Raw genomic sequence first — 8,197 nt, 5'->3', positions numbered from 1 at the left:
ACTCCTCCTTTGCATCTTCAACATGGACATAAAATCTTTGTCTGGTTATTTTCATACATGTCATGCACCGCCGATCGCAACCATCTTTCCACCATTGTTCCACTAACCATCAGGATCGTCTGTGGGGTAATAATAAGCTAATGATTATAAAAATGCATGTATGCATCAAAGTTATACAAAAATTCAGCATGACCTTCCCTAAAAATAGGACATATAGAGTTTGCCTGAAATTCGCCGAAACGGAAATAAATCGACATTTCAGCAAAACATAGGCAACTCACGCACAATTTGGCGGCAACTCATGCCACACGCACAATTTCCATCATATCACACGCGCGCACACACACACACACATATTTCCATTCTTGCAAAGAACAAATTTTTACTCACCTATCTCGAGATAGATTGAGCACGGTGATGAGGTTGGTGTCGCCACACACCTAGCTAGTGATCGAAAGTGGACAAAGATTACTTCTTTAAATGGATAGATCTAGTTGGGGAGGTAGAAAGGTCACTTCATTAAATGGGTAGATCCACCAAGCTAGTTGGGGAAGGATATGGCTCTAACTAGTGGAGGGGCAGGAAAAGTGAGGAAAAGAGAAAGGGGTTGCATTAATGGATGTGGTGTAGTTAGGGGCATTAAAGAGAGAGAAAGAGAGGTTGGAGAAGAAAGAGAGTAATGGGGGAGAAGCAAGTGAGGAAGAAGCAAAGTGAGGGAGAGAGGAGGGGAAGGGCAAAGTGAAGGGGGAGAGGAGGGGGGTGGAAAAGGTGGCTGCTGAGCCTTAGCAGCAGCGTGGGCCAGAAAACGGTGCTACTACTAAAACTTTAGTCGTAGCGCGGGCTTGCATGCCGCGCTGCTACTAAGTGGGGCCCACCATGTGGCATAGTACAACTTTATTTGCAGTGGTGGGTCTGCAACACACGCTACTGCTAACTTTTTAGCAATAGTGCGCTTCCAGTGGACCGCGCTACTACTATACATAGCCTGGTAGCTAAGGGGGATCACATAGCAGTAGCGTCTTTCAGCCTGGCCGCGCTACTGCTAAAGAGATAGCAGTAGCGCTTGTGTAAGCCCCACACTACTATAAAGTAGAAGTAGCGTGTTCCACAGAGTCGCGCTACTGATAAGCCTCCACCTATAAGGTTTTTCCTAGTAGTGTCAATTGGTGATGAAACTGCAAGGCAGGACACTGTTGCGAAGCCGTCGAGGCCATCTCCTCAACCAGAAGCACCACGTGTCATGACTAACCATTAACTCCTCATCAGCCTGCACTAGCAAATTCACAGGAATCATGATTGGGTTAAGCGTCAACTCGCAGCAGTTCATACCAACATGACAGTGATGCATAATGATGTTCGCAAGAACCACTACTACGCCCACAAGATATTTGATAGAACATGGGCCATCTTTCACACCTGAAGACAGATGACGAACTTGCCGCAATGGACTTCTAGATGAACTTTGATTGGGCAAATCCGCCCAAGAAGAAGTTCAAGAAGGTTCAAGTTCCTCCTCTCATCCCAAGCTCAGTGTCTCCATCACGATTGACTGACGAAAATGAAGATGTTGAAGACACTGCAGCAGGCCCCTCTGCTTAATGCGACCCTGACAACAACGTTGGCGCTCCTCCAACGTCTTCATGATGATATTCTTCAGGGGTGTTAGTTCTCAATTTCATCTCCTTTTGGTCATTTGATGACAAAAGGGGAGAAGTTTGAGTTAGTATTCAAGCGGGTCGATATATGGGTTATCTTTTTCTAAGTTACAACTCTTGGACTTTATTTAATTCTCTCTTTGATGAGTTGTAACTTAAATAACTGTTGGTGGCCTGACTCTTTTGCTACATTTCATATGCATGCCATGATCCTTGATATATCTACTCATGCATGCACAATTTCGTTAGACACCAATTTTCATCATGCATTCAAATTCTTCAATATCTTATGATCGTGCATGATTAGATTCCAAGATATAGGGGGACATCTCCACAATTCCAACATGCCATGTGCATTTGCAATCCAAAGCAAATTCTTCATATGCACATCTTCAGGGGGAGTTCCTCGATATCTTGTAACCAATTTCTTCATACTCTGTACTTACACTTCCATTATTTACTTCCATTGAAAAACTAACCAATTTGTCATCAATCACTAAAAAGGGAGAGATTGTAAGTGCATCAAGTGCCCCCTTAGTGGTTTTGGAGTATTGAAGACAAATGGGTTGAGGGACTAATGTCTTTGTGAGTGTACACAGGAGTTATAGTCCCTGAAGATTTGGTTTAACCCACACAAGACGACCCCTAAAAATGCATTTCTTCAAGTGAAGAACTTGGTGATGAAATTGGTACGGCCTTTGAAGAAATTGATGTGAAGACTTTGAAGCTTGAAGACTTTCGTTTTCGTAGTTTCTTTCTTCTTATTTTGAGTCATAGGAAAAACCTTACTGTTAAAGGGGGTCTAGGTGAATCATAGTTCACATTTCCAAAGTGATGCTCAAACCTATGCATACACAAGACGCTTCGAGTGAGGCCTTTGGAAATCTCAGGAATAGCTGACGAATTTGCTAGTGACAGTGACAAAGTTCATCTGGTCGTTGACGAATTTGGTCAGGCTGAGGAGTTAGGATTTCGCCAATGCGATCTGCCTATCGTGAGGAAATTGAGTGCCCCGACGAAATTGAGAGTTCAATTTTCCGACCGTTGCTGCGCCATGGGCCAGCTGTCTAGTGGATCCTTATCCTGACAACGGTCATGTCTGAGAAGGGCATTTATGACAATTCATGTCGGGTTGCCGCTGGCTATAAATACCCCCCCCCCCACACACACACACACAACCACTTGTTTGTTGGCTACTCGAAGAGAACTTGACACTTGTCATTTGAGAGCAACCCATCCTCTCACGACTTTGAGAGAATTCTAAGTGAGGAAAAACTCAACCAGAGCCAAAGTGATTGAGTATCACTGAAGAGATTGATCTGTGTGATCCGACGCCTATTACCTTTGAAGACTGTCATTCTTCCAGACGGTTAGGCGTCATGTTCTGAGCTCCCAAGGGCCATCGTGGTGCACCGGTGAACAAGTCTGTGAAGGTTTTGGAAGTCTAACTTGAAGACTTACTACGAGTGATTGAGTGAGGTCTAAGTGACCTTAGCTCAAGAGGAATACGGTGAGGACTGTGTGTTCTCTGAATTTATCTCAGCCGCCTCAACCAGACGTACAATTGATACAACAACTGGAACTGGTCTACCAAATCGTTGTGTCTTCACCGAGCCTACCTGGTTTCAAATTCCTCATCCTTACCTTTACTTTATTCCGCTGCTGAAGAATTTGTGATCTACCTTCTGACGAATTTGAACTGAAGAATTTCATCATGTTGTCTTTTATTTCTTCCGTTCATCTTGCTTGTATGCTTGTATGATTGCATGTTCTTCACATATATATGTATCTTGTAGACGCTTCTGTGATGAATTAGTTGCCTTGTGTTTCTATTTCTTCACTCTGACATTCATCAAATTCATCAGAGTTTGACGAATTTTTAAAATCTCCTATTCACCATCCTCTGGGAGTAAACCTGAGCTTTGAGGAATTTTTTTCTACGCCACCGTAGCCATTCGAGATAGGCTCGCCGGCCGACCAGAGGTCCACTGCTTCCGTAGGGTACCACGGGCGCGAGCGCCACGCGGGGAAAGGGGACCCGCAACAACGGTCGGGAAGGCTCCGCCATGGCCGCCGCCTCGCGGGCTGCCATCGCTCGAGGCCGGAGGGAGGAGCCACCGCAGCGCGCACGCTTCAAGCGGCGCCGGCCGGAGGCCGCTATCATGCCCTATGCAGGTGAGGCCATGGCCGCAGGCGCTGCGTCAGATGCAGGTGGGTGTCACTGTGGAGGAACGGCCGGGAGGGTGTGTCATCCGCCGGGGAGCAGTTACCGTCACGGACAGTCGCGCTCGCGCAGTCTGCATCCGATGCGGACAGAGGGCCGATGTGCTTCTTGCCAGCCGTAGGCCATTTGAAATGGACTCCGTCGATCCGTTAAGAGATAAGAACATCACGAATTGAAGAAGACTACCAACACGCTTACAGTTCTTTTTTGTATTTTCAATCCATTGATCGAGAGTGTGTTTTCAGTTCGTCTTTTCCTCCGTTGATGTCTTGTCGATGGAAGGTTGCGAACATTATCCCGATTGCTGGCCACTAGAGATACAGATTTAACAAGGATCAATCCGTTGCAGTTCTCTATCTCTTACCTTCCTTGATTGATAATTGTGGCCAATCAATCGGTTGATTTCTTGTCTCTTCCTTGCGGTGAAGTCCAGCGTCGCGGTGCCATGCGCCGGGACAAAGAGCACCGCATGCAGGAGGTGTGAGCCGACCGCGCCATTCTTCACCATCGTCGCTGTCAGGAAGGGTGCCGCCGCTGCTTTCTGTGCCGCCCGGTACGTTAGAAACACCACAGGTTGTTCAATGTTATTCAATTCCTCTCTGCGATCATGGCATGGACGGGTCTCTCAGATCGTGTCAAGAACACCGCCTCCCGCCGCTTCCCGTTGGCTTTTCTCTCAGCCAAATCACTCTTGGGAGCGTGCTGATAACGTGTTAATGTAAAACAAGAGAGACAGGAGACAGAGAAGTAAAAGTGAAAGTTTTCCAGAGTGTCTTGTACATGACAAACTTGGCATACTCGCCTTGGTCATTGAGACATTGGGTTGAAACTGAAACTATCAGCAATTCCAATAGTTTATGATTATTATGATGCTAAATTCTAATAACATTTGGATTTTATGTGCACTACAAGTGACACAGGGAAGCTAATTTTAAGGCTCGCACACCTTAAAGTCTACGCTGAACCACTCAGACTCCTTGAATGCACCAAGTTGAGGTAAGTGGCTCTTCCCATCCATTGACTAGACTATTCAGGTATTCCATGGTTCTAAAAGACATATCTACATGATGTTCTTAACTGTGTGCATTATTCACACGAAACCATTGGCTCATTATCCTCACATCGATTTCAAGCAAATCGAATGGATAACATTGCAGAATTCTCCTTGAGTGCCTTCTCTATGGCCCTTGGATTGAAGTTTAGCAATTTGTCCTAATGTCTAGACTCAAAATGGTTTGGTAGAATCCTATCCAAAGAGTTAAGCTCATTGCATTACCTTTACTTTGGAATTGCAATTTACCAACTTTACGTTGGAGTCATGCAGTTTTACATGCTCATGACAGAACTGCATAATCTTATTCCCCTCTATCTTTGATATGTGGATATCTACCAAGTATTTTCTATCTGCGGTAATTCGGTTGCATACTGATATCACCACCCGGCATACATCATTGGCCCCTCAACATATAGTTGGGATCTATGTGAGGAATAACTGTATTTCCGTCAATACCTCAAGCCCCTCACATGGGGAGTTATTCAAGGCCAGTATGCTGATTCAATGAGGAACATTTCCAGGCATTAGGGGGAGATTTCAAGTACCATAAAGAATGCCAGGAAATTAGTGGAATGTTCAACACATTTCTGCCTCAAATCCACGTACTCAAAGATCTGAACCATGCGTTCAGAAGATTTGCAACACATTGCAAATAACCTGCCAGATTCATTTACTGACTATAAAAGGTGTCACACAATCCTACAATCCTGCAAAAGTACGCCTGAAAGAGTGGAGACACCAAGAAAATCCACTCCATTCCCCGTTCAAAGCAACAACAGGGGGAGATGTATGGTAGAAGTACATCAGGACTCAGCTTCTCGCAAGCAAGGATATCAAGGCATGTGAATCAGTAAATACAAGTCAACTTCACGTTGACAGACACCTAATGGGTAGTATACACCCAATGGACGGGAAACCTCCACCAACCCAGGTCATAGTGCACACAATGACCGGGACATCGAAATACCCGACTCAATCGCATTGGGAAATCGCGAGCAGTCACCATGGGTAACGATATTTCCATCAACTATATATTGATATATAGATTCTGGAGAATCATATAACCGAAAGTCTACAATTGTCGACATGCATTTCTCAACTAGATTGCAAAAACCTTTCAAATGATTCAGATCCAAAGACCATGGCCATGGCAAAGTGTGAACAACATGCGGACTGAACTCAAGCAAAGGGTATAATCTAGGTAGAAATGATCTTGCTCAATAATGGGAAGGTATTCATAAGCAATACCTACACCAGTTTTCTTCTGGAAACAGAATTGAGAACAACGAGGTGGTGAAACAAAGAGCAAGTATTGTAGCACAAGGGTTCACGCAGATACCCAACTATTCTCCAGAGGTGGATTATCTTTCTGATAAAATTATATCATTGGCAATACAAAATCATCTATCTCTGCAGCTGATAGATGTAGTGATTACATATCCATGTGGAATCACTAGATTCAGATATACTTGGTTCCCGATGGAATCTCAATTCTGAATCGAAGTACAAAATGCAACATACATTGTGTAAAATCAATAAGTCACCATATGACTTATTATTATCGTCGGTATATTTGGTACAACCGACGTAGTGAGTTCCTTATTCACAAGGATTACTCCTACAATGATGATTATCCATGTTTGTGTGTTTGCAATGATGACACATGTAATCATCTAAGTGACGGAGTTTAAAATGAAGGATTTGGGTAAACCAAAATACCGCTCGTTACTACAAATTGAGCACCTTCATTCATACATTATGGTATACTATGTTGTCTATATCCATAATATATTGGAGAGATTCATTGTGGACAAATCTTATCCATCCATAACTCTCATGGTAGTTCATTCTCTAGACGTAGAGAAAGATCTATTTAGACCAAGAGATGATGAAAATGAGATATGTTCCATAAGACATTGGATCCACCAAACACAATTAGTTGGTACTCAAGAATATCTTTCAATGTCTTCAAGGCATCAAACATCTTGTCCTGGTTTTTCAGTTTCACAGAAATGTGAACACCGACATCATTGGATACATCGATCAGATCCTCACTATGTCAGATCGTAGACAAGCTTAGTGTTCCTACTAGGTGTGGTAGCCCTCTCCTGAAGAGTCTTCGAAACAGACCTCATGGCTACATCCGCCAACCATTATCTCAAAAATAATGTTTCTTGTGTTGCCCGGATGCAAATAGGTTACATAATAAGCAATATCACTATATTGCATATCTTGCAAGTTAAATCATGTGACTGATTTGTTCACGAAGTCTCTACCAACTTCTACATTCCAGAAATATGTTCATGGAATTAGTATGTGACGGCTTCGAAATTTGCAAGAATCAGGGGGAGTATTTTTCTCAATTGTTACTGTTCAAAGCATCATATTATACTCTTTTTTCCTTCATGAGTTTACTTTATAGGTTCTCATAAAGGTTTTTAATGAGGTAATATCAACATGAGATCATATGTCATACTTTCTGTTTTCTCCACCGGGGTTTTTTAGGAAAGTATATACGACATATTTATTGTCCTCTAAATTCTATGAATGTACTTCATATTGAGTTAACGGAGGCAATAATCATTATATGTTGGATCATTTTCTCCTTATTTTCCCACTGGGTTTGAAGGAGTTTTACCAGCATAGCAGGCACTACTCCTCACATTTTTTCTACAAGGTTTTTGAAGGAGACTTAACGGATGATGATGGACCCTTATGCAGTCAAGCAGTGATTAGGAGGAGTGTTGAGAATAATAACCCATGCGTTATTAGGGGATAATCCCCGCTCTTTCTCACTCGTGCGGTTCCACATTACTAGCAACCGTCGTGTCGGTTACAGCCTAGAGAGACGCCTCCAGCGAACCGTCGCCTCCCTCGGAGGCAACCGTTCCATTGTATATAAGCTTCAATCATCAATAAAGAATACACAGTTGAATCATTTGTTGTCTCTCTCGCTCGTCTCTCTTTCAACAGTAAGTATTTATACAGACAAATGCATTGAAGAGGCATCCGTTCAGGAGGAACCGACGCGACAGTTGCCTTGGCAACTGCCTCCGGTTGGTACAAGGGGAGATTCCCTCCATAATTAACACATGTTAATTAAGCTTTCACAATTTGCACTCAATATTCAAGCAATAAAATTACAACGTCGGAGATTAATCATCTGACACAACAAATATAAAATGCATCTCATGTCGATGGCATCGCCTCCACACACGCACACTCATCCAGACACATATACACGCAAATGGACCCGCACACCGA

Source organism: Aegilops tauschii, chromosome 3 (genome assembly GCF_002575655.3).
Source record: "Aegilops tauschii subsp. strangulata cultivar AL8/78 chromosome 3, Aet v6.0, whole genome shotgun sequence".
Lineage (NCBI taxonomy): Eukaryota > Viridiplantae > Streptophyta > Magnoliopsida > Poales > Poaceae > Aegilops > Aegilops tauschii.
Note: the sequence above shows the minus strand (reverse complement) of the source record.